Source organism: Barbus barbus (assembly GCF_936440315.1).
Source record: "Barbus barbus genome assembly, chromosome: 35".
Taxonomy (NCBI): domain Eukaryota; kingdom Metazoa; phylum Chordata; class Actinopteri; order Cypriniformes; family Cyprinidae; genus Barbus; species Barbus barbus.
The window spans coordinates 7,007,267-7,025,518 of record NC_136763.1 but is presented as its reverse complement, the minus strand read 5'-3'; positions in this window follow the sequence as shown (position 1 = coordinate 7,025,518).

Sequence of the window (18,252 nt, the reverse complement as noted above, 5' to 3'; positions counted from 1 at the left end):
GAAAGTGAACTTCAATGACCTACTTGTCCTTGAGGTTTGGAGGATTCATTTTACATATATATATATATATATATATATGTATATATATATATATATATATATATATATATATAAGGACAAGTAGGTCATGAAATATATCTTATAAATCAACTAATATATATATATATATCACATATAATATATATGTAATACATCAACTGCAGTCAGTGTGGCTGAAGGATCACTGTGCATGCTTTATTAGTTGGAAGAAAGTTTTTGAAGGATGAAATAAATCGGCTTTAAAATTTCTGACACCAGAATTATCATCACACCAGATGATAACTGCTATCTGGTGCATTACACCAGACTTTTTTAAGAAAAATATATACAAGTATGGATGCTGCAAAAAGACCCGCAGAGAACAATGTGAATTGCAGTCAGTGTATGGAGTAGTGTGAAATTCTTAAATTTTTTAACGCAGCAAGGAAAACAAATGCTGGTTGTGTGTTGCAAACCTAGAGGCTTAATGATCAACATTTGTTGGTCATGTAAGAAAAAAATAAAATGAATCCAAGTGATGGAAATAAAAAGCACATGTAATAAATGCTTTGAAGCACACACACACACAAAAAATGATTTAAGGTGGTTGAAAATATTTCTTACTTTATGTGTAACCTAATATAGTCAGGTTGATTCATTCATATTATTTAAATGTTTTATCATATACAATATTTTTTCACATTGTACACATAAGCTGCACATATTTTATTTTGTGCAATTTATCAAAATAAACAGAAATACTCCAAACCAGATATCACTGTATTTTTTTTTTGCATGGAGCTGTATTTTTCTTTGCAGAAATGCTGTGAGTGTAAAAGCACAAAACAAATCTGCTGTTGCAGTTATGCTGCAGAAAGCATTTGTGCTACATATGCATGCAGTGTGAAACGGGCCTTATTTTATAGCCTACGTGCCAAAATTTGAGTTTCAGGTTCCTGGTCTGTATTTTCTCATAGCACTTTGATACTCCTGCTGTACACCTTCAGTGCTGAGAGGTGAAAATGAACCCTTTGAAGATCACAGCTTTCAAATCTCACGGTGGCTTCCAAAAATTCTCCCTGAACCGAGGAACAGAGTCTAAACTTAGTACTATGAATTAGACCATAGCTTCTCAAAGCATAGAGTCTAATCTCTTATGACAGACAGGTTGGATGTACACTGACTTCCACTTATCTGTGTGCTTAGATCTGGGCAATTTAAAGCACATTCATTCTTAAAGGTTAAAAAAAAATCTAGAGCAATTCTGAATATCAAAAAAGTCATCAATATGTTGTTAAAGGAAAAGTTCACCCAAAAATGAAGATTTGCTGAAAAATTTCTCACCCTCAGGCCATTAAAGATATAGATGAGTTTTGTTTCTTCATCAGAACAAATTTAGAGAAATTTTGCTTGACATCACTTGCTCATCAATGGATCCTCTGCAGTGAATGGGTGCCGTCAGAACAGCTGATAAAAATATTGAAAAGCTTATTATTATTACAAACACAGCTTTTCGCTACACAATATATTAATTGATGGACTGGAGTCATGTGTATTACCTGTGAATTATTGTGTTGTTTTTATCAACTGTTTGGACTCTTATTCTGATGGCACCCATTCAGGATACATTGGTGATCGAGTGATGTAATGCTAAACTTCTCCAAATCTGTTACAAAAGAAGAAACAAACTCATCTACATCTTGGATGGCCTGAGGGTGAATCAACTTTGAGCAAATTCAGCATTCTTTTTTGGGTGCGCTATGTAGCTTACGAAATACATTTCAAAGAAAACAGTTACTACGTAGCTCTAGTCAGGCATGTCTCTCCATCTCACTAGATTCAACACTGCTCAGAGATTGGCCGGTCATAGCAACAGCAACCTGCGAAACCTCTAACACTTTCTTCGAAAATGACTCAATAGTTTCAAGTTAACCTTGTAAACACTTCATATCAGTGCGTTAAATGTCCATTTTAAGCACCAGCAAGGTCAAAGGTCACATTTTATGAAATCAAAAGAGAGATTTGAGTCATTAATCTTTTATATGTTGCATTATCAGACTAAGCAAATCACAAGACGTCACTTATAAAAGGAAGACAGGTTCTGAGAATCATAACTGGATTTCAAGTATTAGCTGTCACAAAGTACTGATCAGTTTTTAGCACAAGGCATGATGAATGAATGAGGTGAGCTGGTTTGGCCGGTGTGCGATGGAATAAGGCACCTCCTGCTGTTGGGATGCATTTCCACCTGTAATCTTGATTAATTGTGACTTCTCTTCAGGACAAGGTCAACCTTGGCTTAAAATTGAGAAATTTGCCTACACGACCCTACACTCTTCCCAAAGTAAAATGTGACTTTTGTGTCAACAAGACACAGCTAACCACTAATATAACTCTCAGGCTTGATTTTACCTGCTTTATTCTGTCCAGAAGAAAATGAGGAATGTTTTAAGAAAAAAAATAAAATAAATAATGCCAATTACACAGCACCATTCAAAATTCAGGTCCCTTTTGAGTGGCCTTTGATTTAAATTTGTCATTAACATGTCAAACGGAATTAAGCTTTAATAAGTCCAGATTTATTTAACTCGTTTAACAAATCGTTATCCTTCAGATGGATGGATGGCCTGTAATAAAGGCATATATCACTATCCTCATTCTCTCTTTCAGATCCACTGTCAGCAGAATGCCGGCGGGCTCATGTGCTCTCTTAGAGCAGTGCAGCGTGGGAAGCTATTGATAAAGACACGTGAACACAACAGAGAACAAAGAGCAAGTTTATTAACACACACCAGCATCAGGCTGCAACAAAACCTCTGACTAGGGCTGTATCAATGTAATCAAATTATTATATTACTGAGGTAAGCGATGGTTGTAGTTCTATCTATCTATCTATCTATCTATCTATCTATCTATCTATCTATCTATCTATATATACACACACACATTGCCACTCAAAAGTTTGGGATCAGTAAGATAGTGAAGTGACATACGACCAAGTATGGTGACCCATACTCAAAACTTGTGCTCTGCATTTAACTCATCCAAAGTGCGCGCGCACACACGCGCACACACACACACACACACGGAGTAGTGGGCGCCTGGGGAGCAGTTAGGAGTTCAGTGCCTTGCTCAAGGGCACCTCAGTCGTGGTATTGAGGATGGAGAGAGCGCTGTACATTCACCCCCCCCCTACAATTCCTGCCGGACCTGAGACTCAAACTCGCAACCTATGGATTACAAGTCCGACTCTCTAACCATTAGGCCACGACTTCTAATGACTTTTAATGTTTTTTAAAGAAGTTTCTTCTGCTCATCAAGGCTGTTTTTGTGAAATATTATTGCTATTTAAAATTTAAAATTTATTTTAAAATAAAATAAATAATATTTCTATTTTAATATACTTTAAAATATAATTTATTTCTGTGAGCAAACTGAATTTTCAGCATCATTACTCCAGTCTTCAGTGTCATATGATCCTTCAGAAATCATTCTAATATGCTGATTTATAATTATGTTGGAATCCATTGTGCTGCATCATATTTTTTTGGGGGGCCTGTGATTTATTTTTTATTTTTATTTTTTAGGATTCTTTGATTAATAAAAAGTTAAAAAGAACTGCATTTATTTAAAAACAAATGTGTTACAATATGCAATGCTATTCAAAAGTTTGGGGTCAGTAATGTTTTTCTTTCTTTTTTTTTAAAGAAATTAATACTTTTATTCAGGAGGGATGTGTTAAATGAATAAATGTCACGGTAAAGACTTATATTGTTTGAAAAGATTTCTATTTTGAAGAAATACTGTTCTTTTAAACTTTGTATTCATCAAAGAATCAAAGAAAAAAAGTATCACAGTTTCCAAAAAACAATATGAAGCAGCACAACAGTTTCACCACTCATAATAAATCAGCATATTAGAATGATTTCTGAAGGATCATGTGACACTGAAGACTGGAGTAATAATGCTGAAAATTCAGCGCTGCGTCACAGAAATAAATTCTGTTTTAAAGCCAATATTTGAAATTGTAATAACATTTCACATTATTACAGTTTTTTATGTATTTTTGATCGAATAAATACAGCCTTGATGAACAGAAGAGACTCCCTTAAAAAAACATAAAAAATCGATCTCATATACAGTAAGCACAAAGACTACAATACCTCTGCATAGCAACCGAGAAGACAAACAAAACCTCTAGCCAATAGAGAGAGTCTGCTGGCATAATGAGAATGCAAAGAGTGTCTCTTGCACTAGACTTGCATCAGCCTCCGCACCAGTCTTACTCTGGAAAAAAAACTAAAACTGTTGAACCTGCGCGCTGTTATAAACAAGTGATAGGTTTTGACATATGCATAACCCTGACAGCATACAGGTGTTGTGAACAGCACATCTTCACTAGTGTCATACAGTACTGCCAGAGGAGTTTCTTAAGGTTGAGTGTGTCATGAACACGCTAAGCGTCAGCACGTCTGCCTCAAAATAAGAGCCGACAGAACTGAACTTCAGTGATGCTGTCTTACTGAGCAAAGATAAGCGGCTTTGAAAATTGTTAATCTTTCATTAATTATTACATATAAAAAACAATATTGTATATTCATATGTGTATATACAGTATATAGTAACAATTAATATTGAGAAATATTATTACAGTTTTGAAATAACTGACTTCAATTACTTTTCTCTATTATATATATATATATATATATATATATATATATATTAAAATCTTGACACAAGGATGAGTATCTAATTACAGACTTTTTATTTATATATTTCTATCATTTATATATTTCTAGCGGAAACAGAACTCCAGAATCTGTCCGAATCATCACATTAAACGTCAGACATCATAAATGAATCATTATAACTGATATCAGATCAGATCAAATCTAATTAAAACAAAGTTTAGATTTCATGTGGTTTTCAATTATAAGAGCTGTAAGATTTAGTCTTGGATTAAACAGATTCAGCTGGGTTTCTTTTCATGGTAGGACATTAATAGCCTTTCCTTTTCACAACTTTTAGCATAGTAGCTGCATCTGAAGCACTGGACCCCTGTAGCTTGGCATTAATGCATTAATAACAACTCCCCGGTATAGTTTACAAAGTACTGCACAAGTGTCAGTACAACTAAAATGCAATGAGACACTTTGTCCTTTGAGCAATTACAAAGGAGCACTTCTAAAAAGAGCACAGCAGTATTAAAGGACCTTTAAATAAAGCTGAACTCCAGCCACAGTTACTGGGTGAGACTGAAGGGTTTATTTATAGACAGCAGAGGAAGATCTAACTAACTGTAACAGGAAGAGTCTTCTCAGGAACTCAGGGTCAATGCTGCTATCAGCCAGTAATGCAATGTGCAGGTCTCCTGTTGTTGTTGTTTTTTTTTTAAAACAACTATCGCCCATGGTAAAAACAACATTAAAGTGTATATATATATAAAAAAATAAGGGTGGATGCTTAATGGATTTGTGAAAAGAGGCCATTTCAAATGTTTGATGCATGAAAAGAGGTACCACAAAGCTTTTATATGTTCTTTACTCATAAAACCGGATCAATTCAGGACAAATTCCATTAGGCATTTACATTTTTATGCAATTTTGCCGCTTGGTTTTTCTATTTGAATCTACATCTTTTTTTTTTTTTCTTTTTTTTTAAGAAACTGGTGGAATAAAAACATTTTCTCACATTCTCACATTTACCTTTTACCTGTCTGATAGAAGGCAACTGAGGGTGTTTTCACACTAGTTAAATCAAGTTTGGGCAAGTAAGGTGAAAATTATTCATTGCATGAGAATCAATCAATAGTAACATTTATGCACAGTTGTGAAATGCAAGCTGACGCCCTACACTTTAGTGCAATGTTCTTAAACATCCAAATGTATTTAACATGGATCATAAAACCATTTCCAATTTATCAAAACAAAGTTGTTACAATGCTAAAATACACAATATAGTATGATATGATGCCAAACAACCACTAGCACTGGGGTACAACCCAAAAAGAGCAACTTCTGCTTAGTTACTATAGTCTGCATATTAATCAGGGATAAAAGAAAACATTTAAACATGGAAAACCTTAAAACGGGCTCTAGATGATTATAGATTCGTGATTGGATTACACACATTTAGCCAGTCATGTTTTATTACAAAGGTCTATTACTTGCTTTGCTATTTCAGTAGAGTTTTTGAACAAATCTTAGTTCAAATAAGGAATAACAAAGACTGGTTAAATCATGTTATGCCATGCCTCTGTGTCTTTTATATTTAATCCAGGCTTATGAAATAATGTAGCTAGCCCTGACCTGTTAGGCTAGCTAAGCCAGCTCTCGCTTGGTTATGTTGTTGTCAGTATGTGTCTCCTGTTGGCGTATTAGATGGTGACAAACAGAGCAGGATGATCTTCTAATGTCAGACGCAAAGGTATTGACACACAAACATAAGAAAGCACTGGGAACACATTGCATTGCACTAATGGCCAACACTAGACCGCTTAAAGACAAACACACACACACTGCCTCTACATGGATAATGTTGACTGTTCAGTTAGGAAAACAGAAGGATATGTTGTCACATATGAAATGAAGTGATCTTGCCAAAAGAGTATAAAATACAAATAGAGTCAATCTACTGAAAAGTAGAATCTCTCAATCTAAGCAGAAGTGCACTAATGAAAATAATGAGTATTAGAAATATTTGAACTGAAAAATGTCTTTTAAAATGAATATTATTTTGTTTAAGCAAAGAGTTTGTGTTCAGTTAATTAGCTTGTAATAATTTGATTCATTTTCTAACCTCAAAATTGAAAAAAACAAAAACAATGTTTCCTGCAAGTAAATATAAATACCAAAAAGGTCATAATATTCTATTTTATGTTTTGCTAAGTCTCAATTTTTTCTTTTTTTTGATTATGCATATTCTAATGGTGTCATCTGGAAATTACCATTCCTTATTTAATTTCCTTGTGCCAGAGTGATTAGTCTGGCTTTTATGGCACAGCCTGGTGATTGGCTCTTGCCAGTTCTGCAAATAGCATTGACATGAATGGGAATGTTAAGCTTGCATTTTTAATGTTAGTTTTTCTGTCAGAAGAATTAAAGCTCATTGACTAGGACATGGTGCAAGTCTTAAGCTCCAAAAAAGAAAAACTATATATATATATTGACGACTGTTACCTGGCTGTGATGATACAGCAATACCAAGACACCAAAGACACCTTGCTCACATGCTCTTGGCAGCACTGCTATTTAGCTCCTTTTCCTCAGGAACTGTGAACGTCTCCAAACTGGGCAGTTTCTTTGTTGGGCTACAGCCGTCTCTATGTCTGATAATCTCCAGGAAGTAAGCTCCTCACACTCTCAACTTGAACATGTACCACTGAAAACAAAGAGTAGGTTGCCAAGGAAGTCAGACTTACAGAACTTAGGAGAGAGAGAAAGAGAGAGAGAGACAAGATAGACATGATAAAAATAGCAGACCTTGCTTGCTAAGGCATATTAGTTTTTATTTGGATGAGCAATGAGTGTTTTTAGAAGAAAGACAATGGGGTCCCTGGTTTGTGTGGAAAATCCTTGGAAAGGCTCCATCCAGTGAATGCTACTAATTTATGAACAAAAATATGTTTATTTCATGTTATCACAATGGTTTGTACATTGTGATCTCTCTATTCAACGCACATCATGTATTTTAAAAGGTAACTTTTGTCTGCCACCAGAAGAAATGTACCTTTAAAAAATTCAACGGTAATTGTAGAAGGCAAATAGACTTAAAGTGACAGTTCAGACAAAAATGAAAGTTCTGTCATTGTTTACTTAATAAATAATATACGGTACCATTCAAACATTTGTGGTTGGTGAGAAGTCTCATTTCAGAAAGTGAAACCCATATATTATATAGATTCATTACACATAGAGTGAAATATTTCAAGCCTTTATTTCTTGAAATTTTGATGATTATGGCTTACAGATAATGAAAACCCAAAATTCAGTGTCTCAGAAAATTTGAATATTACATAAGATCAATAAAAAAGGATATTTTAAACAGAAATGTCAGGCTTCTGAAAAGTATGTTCATTTCTATGCACTCAATACTAGGTTGGGCCTCCTTTTGCATGAATTACTGCATCAATGCGGCGTGGCATGGAGGCAATCAGCCTGTGGCACTGCTCAGGTGTAATGGAAGCCCAGGTTGCTTTGATAGCGGCCTTCAGGTCATCTGCATTGTTGGGTCTGGTGTCTCTCATCTTCCTCTTGACCTCTAAAATGTCCTGGTAGATGGCTGCGTCGACTGTGGACTTCAGAAAACACAATGGACCAACACCAGCAGATGACATGGCAGCCCAAACCATCACTGACTGTGGAAACTTCACACTGGACTTCAAGCAACATGGATTCTGTGCCTCTCCAGTCTTCCTCCAGACTCTGCGACCTTGATTTCCAAATGAAATGCAAAATTTACTTTCATCTGAAAAGAGGACTTTGGACCAATGAGCAACAGTCCAGTTATTTTTCTCCACAGCCCAGGTAAGATGCTTCTGACGTTGTCTCTGGTTCAGAAGTGGCTTGGTAGCCCTTTTTCTGAAGACGTCTGAGCGTGGTGACTCTTGATGCACTGACTCCAGCTTCAGTCCTGTCATTGTGAAACTCTCCCAAGTGTTTGAATCAGCTTTGCTTGACAGTATTCTCAAGATTGCGGTCATCCCTGTTGCTTGTGCACCTTTTCCTACCCAAATTCTTCCTTCCGATCAACTTTGCATTTAATATGCTTTGATACAGCACTCTGTAAACAGCCACACCTTTCAGTAATGACCCTCTGTGACTTACCCTCTTTGTGGAGGGCGTCAATGTTCGTCTTCTGGATCATTGCCAAGTCAGCAGTCTTCTCCATTATTGTGGTTTCAAAGAACAAGAGATACCCGGAATTTATACTGTAGTGATGGTAATTTATTGAAACTCAAATGCAAATATTATAATATTTTGAGATAGTTTTTTGACTTTCATGAGCTGTAAGCTCTAATCATCAAAATTAAAACAAAAAAACTTTAAATGTTTTACTTTACATGTTATGCATCTAAAATATATGAAAGTTTCACTTTTTGAAATAAGTTACAAGAAAAAAATTACTTTTTCACGATATTCTAATTTTTTTAGATGTACCTGTATTTTATTACACCAGTCTTCAGTGTCACGTGGTCCGTCAGAAATCATGCTAATATGCTGCTCAATAATCATTTCTTTTTATTATTACTGTGAAAAACAGATGTGCTCTTTAATATTTTATCTGGAAACCATGATATATTTTAAAAGTTTAAACTTTCCTGTCACTTCTGAACAATTAAATCCTTGCTGAATAAAATTATTAATTTATTTTAAAAGAAAACTCTGAAAGGTAGTGTGTATATTTTGTAAAATAGTTGAAACATTCTTTAAGAATGAAAGAAAGTTTCAAGTCAGGTTGTTGACTGATGATGACCAAATTTTCAATTTTAGGGTGAACTATTCCTTTAAATACAGCACAGACCTAAAATTGGTATATTGGTATAGAAAATAAACAGAACCACCAAAATGGTTCTCAACATGTTTCAATTTGACTCATACATTAAAAGGGCCTCACCAGACAGTACTTATAAGATGTTCTACAGTCAAGAAATAAAGTGGAAGAGAGTATAGAGAGTCATCTGGAGGATGACAGGCTGAGATGAAGGATAGACAACCAGGAGGTCAAAGGGTAAAGGGGCTCAAGGCCCTATAGTGTTAAATCTCATTGTGTGAACTCACTAAGAGAACCGCAGTGAATATAAGAAGATTTCTCAATGCATTGCTGCAAATATAAGTGTTCTTTGTGTGTTTGTAAAACCTAAGCTAATTCAGAGGATCAATTCTGTCAGTTATTTGTCACCGGCTGGATTCAAAAGATTTTTATGCCCTTTTTGTTTTCATGTTTGAGTAGAATTGAGCCGCATAACTCACCACAATGGCAAAGTGTGCAAAAGAAACATTGTTATCTGATTCTTTCATTTTTCAAGGGTCTGAGGGGAATTCCTCCAATTCCACTGAAGCAAAGTATCTTAATTAGTAGATCACCTCTGACCTTTCTCTGTTATCCTGAATAAAAGCAAGCACAAGGGTTTCCTCTTTGCACAGTCCGACGCCTGCCCTAAGACCCCTCAGAGAGTTTCTTTGTTAATCCTGGAGCACTGGCTAATATGATGTGCTTTGTTTATGAACATTAGGGGGTCTACTAAAAATGGCATGGTGCAGTTATGATGCATGATGGGAGTGGTGTCGTCTGGGGCCGCTGTTCTTACTCAATACAGCCACATGTCTGCTCACGAGAACTGTATGCTGGTCTGCCACTACCTTAAAATAAAACAGCCTCATATTAAGTTTCCTCAAGCAACTGATGGTCTGATGAATGACAAGCAATAAAGGGATACTTCACTCAGAAATTAAATTTCATGTCAATTTCAAACCTGTATGGATTCCCTTATTCTTTGACTTAGATGTACAATACAGCAAAAGTTGCTCAAGAGGTGTGCAATACACTGTCAGGGCAAACCAAAAGGAATCTCCCCAACTGTACAATCCAACAATCAGAGCTCAGCCTGTTACTGCTGAAGTTGGATTAATGCTAAAGACACCAGCCTATCACAGCAGAGGTCTGTCTATCGATTATAGGGATCAGCCTATCAAAGCAGAGCTCTGCCTACAGCTATAAAATTCAGCCTATCACAGCATATCTTTGTCTGTCGCTACAGAGATCAACCAATCACAGCAGAGCTCTGTCTTTCACTATAAAGATTAGAAGAGACAGGTTAAATCAGACTACACTGTATCTCTGTGTCTTTTATATTTACCCCAGTCTTGTGAGATATCTAACCCTGACCTGTCTAAGCTGGATGAGCTGTGGCTGTGTTGTTGTCAGGTGTGTGTCCTCTTGGGGTGTTAGAACACTTGCAAACATAGCAAGATGATCTTCTGATGTTGGCTCAGACATCCTACGACACAAACATGAGAAGAAAAAACTTGCAGTAATTGCTTACACTGATAATACTGTTATTTATTTATTTTCTTTTCTTTCTGTTTATATCTTATGTCCAGTACCACTGGGATTTCTCATGTTAGAGCCCTTATCCTTTTGTATCTTTCCATCCATTACAGCAACTCAAATGCAAAATTGAATCTTCAGATAAATTGTAATTCCCCTTGGCCTCATGGGAAGACACAGCGGCAATAAAAAAAAAACAATACTATAAAAAGGACTATATTCTTTTTCACTTTAAGAAGCTTCAAAAGGATACATTTCTGTTTCAAGGTACTCAGTTGTAGTAGAGCAACCAAATTACTATTTTAAAATTCAAGATCGTTTACCTCCAATTTGATCATTTCAATTGTTTTACTGAACTCAGCTAGTGAACATCAACAGATCAACACAAACAATTTTATATCCTATTCCAAACAGCATCAGTTATGTGGACGTTTGTTAATGGAGACTTTTCCCAGGCCAAAGAGGCTTTGCAGATTTTAAAAAATGATTCTCCGAAAAGGAATTCAGTTTCATGCAATTCCATGGATCTCTCCCATCTGTCTTTAGATGCTATTAATACTACATGCTTAGATCATTTTTTCTTCCAAATATTACAGGACACACAACATCACTGACAAAACATGTGAATCAAAAGATACTTAGCAAATCTGATCATCATCATAGTGTTTATTTGCAAAAGGCTGGATTTGTTTGTTTAATTTTGGCACACATATTAGTGCACATTTTTGAAATACACTCAAAATAAATGTTAATATTTAGCACTGGTAGTAAAAAAGTGAAAGATACAGATCACAGAGTGCACTGACTTTGCTTACAACTAAAACAGCGACACCTAGCTGTGAAAACAGAAAGGGCTTGTTTTGCTAGCTCATCAGGTGCAATGTGGTTTTAAACTTCTGATATTATTTATAAATTCTGATTATTAACCTGTTATACACTGATTTTAAGTTAGATCGTGTTTTGAAACATGCTACTTGAATCTGTCTCATATTGTGACCTATGTGTCAATAAGAATGGAACAGACTGTGTCTTTCTATTTCTAAGACATTTCCTCATAAATATTTGATTTATGAGGAAGCAGTACACAGTACACTGCACCAGTCTGGGCTACGTGAATCAGGGCAGGTACATATTTGCACAGACATATACATTGCTAATACGTTGACATAAAGGGATGTTGGCTTACAATACGCAGGAACATACTCATTAATAGTAAATAATCATAAACTGTTCTTCCTCTGAACATAATAAAACCGTGTCATAATTTCAATCTGAACAGCTTTCAGTGTCAAACGTGCACATTCAAGCAAAAAGCAGTCAATCAGGGATGTACTGATCATTAAGGGGGAAAATGGATCGACAAACTCATCTTTCTAGGGAATTCAAAACATTCACAAAGTATGCGAAAGCATACTCACGTGTGAAAGTGTGTGTGTGTGTGTGTGGGGGGGGGGGGGGGGGGGCTTTTGGATGATGAAATGTTCTGGTTCTGAATTGTTCAAAATTGTTAAATTAAAATTCCAAAAATGTTTAGAAGTGTTTGTCACTGAGCAATGGGGAGATTACTCAGCTTTCAGAAGAAACAAGCCGAGTTCACATGATGCATGACTCGCATCATGCATGCTCTCTTTGTATAATTCAGTCAGTGTAATGCTTGCTGCTGCTCTCAGAGTGTGAGAAACAGCATGCCTCCAGCTTCCAAAGCTGTTTTTTTGTTTGTTTTAGCCACTTGAAATGCGCCACTGTAATAGCGGCAGGCTGTATTCATTGAAAGCCTGTTTCAAATAGTTCCTCTTGTTTGTCTGCCATTCTCACTGCGCTCTTGATTGCCTCTTATCAAAAGCAATGACACAATCCATTCTGCCTGAGAATGAAAGGCTTTCTATTTAGAGGTGAGACAGTGGGGAAATGTCTTCTTTATGCTAGTAAACTCTTGTGTTGCAGGTCTTCATTCTTTTTCTTTAGCAATTGTTGGTTTAGAACAGACAAAATAGTATCTGTGTGACAATGTGTGTTCACACCAGTAGGCCTGTTTTATATGTGTGACAAACATCAACAATACGCTTTTTCAAAAACAAAGTGTTCTTACAAATCCATGCATTCTGCCTATAACCTGTTATTTTTTTATATTAATTGCATGTTACACTAAAACTACTATCATTGATAAACATGTTTTATGTAGGATTTTATTTCAAATAAACATTTCTTTTCATCAAATAATCCCATATTGTTTCACAAAATGATTAAGCAGCAAACTGTTTTCAATAAGAAATGTTTCCTGAATTTCAATTCAAGTTCAGCATAACAGAATGATTTCTTAGTGATCATATGACACAGAAAACTGAAGTAATGGCTGCTTAAAATTCAGCTTTCCCATGAATAAATATATAATATTCCTCGAATATAAAATATATTTAAATAGAAAACTGTTCTTTCAAATTGTAATATTTCACATTACGGTTTTATGGTATTTTTGATCAAACAAATGCAGCCTTGGCGAGCGATTTATAATAGACTCCAAACTTATTAAATAAATTATTAATTTTGTATTATTATAATGAAATATAACATTTGAACATTTTTCTGCTCTACTTAGATGTTGCCACCCTATTATACAGCATACATAATCTGCAAAGAAAATACATTTTAGACCTTTACAATTCTTAATAAAAAAATGTCACCATAAGAACCTCATTAGTTCTATCACAGATCATTATTGATACCAAACTGCCATAACTACTTGTAGCAATAGCCAAGTAGGCCAGTAACGTAACTAACTGTGACTTGTGAAGATGGAAGGTAGATGTTTAGCGCTGGTTGTAAACTGAACTGACGTCAACAGAAAACCTCTATTGTGGATAGTTTATGGCTGTGTTCTTCACGTCTTTTGACCAATGACAGTATTGTTTACACAGTGTGTCTTCTGAGCTCCTTATGAGAGTAAATGTGATCTCAGAGGCTTAAAGGGAAGGGGGAGGTAAGTTAATAAATGCTTTGTGAGTGTGTATGAAGAACAAAAGTTCACAACAGGGCAAACTGAGGACAAACAACCAACACACCCTCGATTCACCTGTTTCAGTATAATTGCCAGTGTTATGACTGTCTGTTCATGCTATATCGTGTAATTTACACAGTATAAATGGTGAACAGAATGGTGCATCTGTACATTTATCCCATCCCGGAGATCAACTTCAAATCATTGCATTTTCTTCCCAAAAAGTTGGATTTATCAACACTAAGCTCTGAGTTTATAAGGTCACAGGGAAAACCATCCAAATCACAGCGCAATCAGAGTTCGTACTCTTTCCTGCAATGTCACTAGAGAGGAGAGGCAAAAGAGAAAGTCTTGCAGATAACAGTGCTTGTCTGTTTGTGTGTTTTACTGCACAAAGAGGAGAGAGATTAAATCACACACAGACACACTATAACATTTAAAATATATTTTTTTATTGTATTAAGCAAAAATTTCCTCTAGTGGGAAGAAAAAAAAAATTCTTATTTCCTATTTCGTTCCTACGAATTGGGTTGAAATATGATTTGGATATATCTTTTCTGAGCAGACCAACCCACCTAAACCTTTCAAAGGCACAGACAGGCAGCAAAATCCTATTTTTAGTGTATTACAATTAGAATCCATCTATTTATCTATTTATTTATTTTAATTTTTGTAGTCTGAATGGTCAGATTTGGATTTCATGATGCAATAGCCTAATAGTTTTCCCCCAAAGTTCAAAGTCATCTAAAAAATATTAAATTACATTCAATTATATAATATCATAAAAAGTGTGCAATATTATCTGGAGTTCCTGTCCAAATACACGTATACAATACAATTCATACAATTTTGTTTACTCCTTCCTTGTATAGCGAACTATGTGACATTCGCTATGTAGTGAATAATGAAGGAATGAGTGAGTCAGTGTTTTTGGACACAGCACAATATGTGCATGAATACGTAAAATACCTTCATCGCTCTCATGACAGACATAAGGAAAGGCAACATTTCTACACTGTCACTATGCAAAATGACAGTGCAGACAGAGCAAATCAGATTTGTATGTTGTGTGAGCAGATCCACAATGCAACTTTTGTTTACCATTGATGTTTTTCTTTCCCAAAATGATTAAATTTAGGCCTCCTAATCCAGTTAATCTGGTCAATCCAGTTGGTTTGGAGATGAGACCACTTTGCATGATTGGCGAGAACTGAGCCTTGGGCATAATCCCACTCTCAGAAAAGAGCTAAAGAGAGCAAGATGAAGCGAGAGACAGCGTTTGACAGGCCATGCTACAGTCCATCTGATTCAAGCAGACGCACTATTTTCGATCCACCATCGGCAGTTAAGAAAACCTGTTTCTTCTGCATTTATACGCTGTGATGTTTCTGTTTTAACAGGCAGAGCAGAGATTTAAGTGGGATTAGGCACATCCCAATGTCCTCATGTATAGATAAACTGTCAGTCGTAGTAGCACCAAAGCTCATTGAAATTCCCATCGTACAGTGTTACGACTATCTGCACATGTATCGTACTTGTGCTTTGTTCTCAAAGTCTCAATGCAATGCTCAGCTATGCAAACTAATTCAAGATACAATAAAGCAAAACTCTTTCCAAGAGGTGTCACAGCAGAAATGCTAACTTATCATTCAGTGTAACTGATAATTCAAAAATGTACACAAGCCACTTTGGGATTGAGGAGAGGCAGAAACAACTGACAGCTTCGGAAAATATCCAAGGCTGTGATAAATTTCCACCTCGTCTGAAGAGCTTCAGGGAGGCAGAAATATATTAAATGGCAGCACAGAGAGAGGCCTCTGGGAAAGGGCAGTCAGTGTGGGAGGTAGGTAGGGATATATCACCACACCGGAGAGCAGATCAGCATGACTGCCACGTCTCCTGGAGAGCTTCGGTATCTTCTCACGCTGCTCTGTTAAGTCACTGCAACCGTATGCAGCACACACACCGCGGCTCAGCCCAGAGGAACACACAAATAGCACACAGCATAATGAACAGCACGATACAGATTGGCCTAGAGCAACACTATATAATGCCAGACAAAACACAATATAAAGCACCACATCAATCCATAACTGATGGATCCTTGATAAGATCAGAGATGAAATATTAAATATTCATGCATTTTATATAGTCACAGAAACTTTCAGCATCTGAGAAAATGTCAGTTACTGCTAAAACTGCTCAACATCTTTTCTGTCTAGTTTTTATCTTTGTTTTTTGTATAATATTTCAGAGATAGTTCACCCAAAAATTAAAATTTGATCAACATTCAAATAAAAACTGAGTTAAACATTTCAACTGACCCTTCGCAAAGACCCACCCCCCTTAGTTACTGTTACAGTCACTGACAAACCATGGCACTCTCACACAGTGAAAAAAAACATTGCGAAGCAAAGAGGACACTGACAACTCGCTGACAGACAAGACAAAGCAGGTTACTTTAAGTATGAAAAAGTCTTTTAAGAAATTCAAACAATAAATACCATGTTGTTGCTCTTTAATGTGTTGTGACAGATCACTGTATCGCCTCAGTTCAAGCGGCTCGTGAACCGATCATCTCTTCCTCTTTACTAGTTATAGCATGAAATAAACATCAATGAACATCAGAAGGTATCTTGCTTCAACCGCGGAAAGTACACTACAATACACAACATTTTTCAAGTTTAAGTCCACCAACGTCAATACTCTCCTGTCTGGTGTATTTGACGGACAAAATGGCAGATTCGGTGTTATGATTAGTCAGATCGTCGTCACTCAAAATTCCTGTGAAGGGTTTTATATCAACAGAATTATGTTTCTACTCCTTGTACTGTAATAAAAATTCATGATAAACATACACGTTAAGTAAGAAATATAATGAATATGTAATACAGTGCATATATTTAGCAAACGTCTCTTCTCTAGAATTACTTTTTCTAGCTAAATAACATTAAACTGCTTTCCTGAGGTAAATGTAACAATAAGTAACATTGTTTACAAGCTGTTTTGCAGACGTCTTTCCACGGTTGAAGGCCCGATGGCTGTGGCCCGATTAGCGGCTTGTCGCAAGCGATTTTTTGTCCAAAAAATCCTCTATTGTTTGGTGTCACAACCCGATCTCATAAAAGTGTGTATAAATTGTACGCCAACTAAAAATGAAAACTCGTGGTATTGATAAGCAAAAATGGACTTTGGCGTGTATATGCTACGCGATGGGTAGGATTAGGGTTGTCTAAAACTTATTTATATTGCATATTATCTATATGTTTATATTAATTTAAAATAAAAGCTTAATAATTACTACTAAACGAAGCTGGCTTTTGTAATGGATTAAGGGTATAATAATTATAAAAAATATTCATCTCTAAAAATCAGATGATTTTATATTTTGATTTTTGATTTTAGAGTCCGTAAGAGAAACTGGGGGAGTGGCTTTATTGCCTCAGAGATGTGTCACATTGCTTGAAGCTGATTGGTCAAATTTCGGTTTGAGATCTCTAAACCAGAACATGCCCCAGAGCAAGTTAGCTGTGGAGGATAAGTTACTATGGCGATGAACACTGTTAAAAGCCAAACCACTTTCATGGTACCCAGAGTTTAGCGCAAACTAAACTGAAACTTACCTGGCTAGCCAGCTAAACCGGCTTCATGATGCAGGCCCCAGGAGAACTCACAACCACAAATACATCAACTCAAACTAATACAGGACAAAGGAACTCAGGAGAACACAGGGCTTAAATGATGAGAGACCAATGAGAAAATTAACCTAACATAGGTGAACAGGATAACACAATCAGGCAACACAGGAAAACTAGGTCAAGGGAAGAAAGCAATGAAGACACAACTCAAAATGAACACAATGAACACGTGACGGATATAACAAATCAAAGACATGAACCTTTCCCAGAAAACATGCCATAGTTAACACACATAGGCTAGCAGGTAAAAAAAATAATAATCTTACCTTAAAGGGGTCATAGTTGAGAATCACCTGTGTATTATGTATATGCTAATAATGTTCAGACAGAATGACTTACTTAAAAACTCCTTGCAGTACTTATTAATGACACTGCAACATAATGAATATTCAGTGCAAATCAGAAAGTGTCATCTGATTACAGACAAATGACTCTTATGACACATCATGGATGGTGTAAGGGTGAATTCATTTTCAGCAAATTTTCATTTTT